The sequence below is a fragment of the Otolemur garnettii genome, unplaced genomic scaffold, assembly GCF_000181295.1.
Source record: "Otolemur garnettii isolate 467f Iridium unplaced genomic scaffold, OtoGar3 scaffold00077, whole genome shotgun sequence".
NCBI lineage: Eukaryota > Metazoa > Chordata > Mammalia > Primates > Galagidae > Otolemur > Otolemur garnettii.
Window position 1 is genome coordinate 6,876,154 of NW_003852472.1, and position 1,389 is coordinate 6,877,542.

Sequence of the window (1,389 nt, forward strand, 5' to 3'; positions counted from 1 at the left end):
GAAAGGGTGCTGAACTTGTGCTTTTAGCAGAACCCTCTCCCACGATAATAAACCTACTCCCTCAATGATGGCATTAATCTACTCATGAGAGCAAAGCCCTCTTGGCCTGATCATCTCTTTTTTTTCTTTTTCTGAGACAGAGTTTTGCTATGTCACCCTCGGTAGAGTACCATGGTGTCACAGCTCACAGCAACCTCACACTTTAGGGCTTAAGCCATTCTCTTGCCTCAGCCTCCCAAGTAGCTGGGACTACAGGTGTCTGCCACAATGCCTGGCTGTTTTTTTGTTGTAGTTGTCATTGTTGTTTGGCAGGCCTGGGCTGGGTCTCTGGTGTATGTGGCTGGTGCCCTAGCCACTGAGCTACAGGTGCTGAGCCAGCCTGATCATTGCTTAAAGGGCTCCATCTCTTTTTTTTTTTTTTTGAGACAGGCCTCAAGCTATCCCCCTGGGTAGAGTGCTGTGGCATCACAGCTCACAACAATCTCCAACTCCTGGGCACAAGCAAGTCTCCTGCCCCAGCCTCCCGAGTAGCTGGGATCACAGGCACCCACCACAATGCCTGGCTATTTTTTGGTTGCAGCCATCATTGTTGTTTGGTGGGCCTGGACTCTATTCGAACCCACCACCTTAGATATATGTGACTGGTGCCTTAGCCACTTGAGCCACAGACACTGAGCCAGGGCTCTGTCTCTTAACACTGTTGCAGGTTAAAGATTCCAACACAGGAACTTCAGAGGACATATTCATACTATAGTAGGTGGGTACTTCCCAGGTGTCATGTGATAGTTTGGAGGTCAAGGGATTTTATTCTGATAAGGGAAGGAGCTGAAGAAAGCAGCTAGTGTACTAGATGGAGAAATAAAGGCGACAAGGACTGGAAGTTTCCACATGAAACAAAGAAAGTGTGTAATGGGATATGGAGAGGAGTGCTAAATGGAGATGAAGTTATATGAAGGTCTAACAATTAAGTTTGTGAATTCTTCATAGTAAAAGTGCTACATACCTTATTGCTGAATATTGCCATAGTCACCTGTGAAGCACTCCCTTTGGGAAGTTATGCACTGATGCCAGGGCCTAGTCCACCCTTCAGAGCAATTTTGGAACTTTTTTCCTAGAATGGCTATCAAAGCTCTCATTGCATTACCCTTGATGTCCTGAATGTCATCAAAATGTCTTCCTTTCAATATTTCCTTTATCTTTGGGTAAAGAAAAAAGTCATTGGGAGTCAGATCAGGTGAGTAGGGAGGGTGTTCCAATACAGTTATTTGTTTACTGTCTAAAAACTCCTTCACAGACAGTGCTGTGTAAGTTGGTGCACTGTCGTGACTAAGAGCTATGAGTTGTTGGCCAAGATTTTCAGTTAAGATTTTTCTGTTTCTCTGTATATGT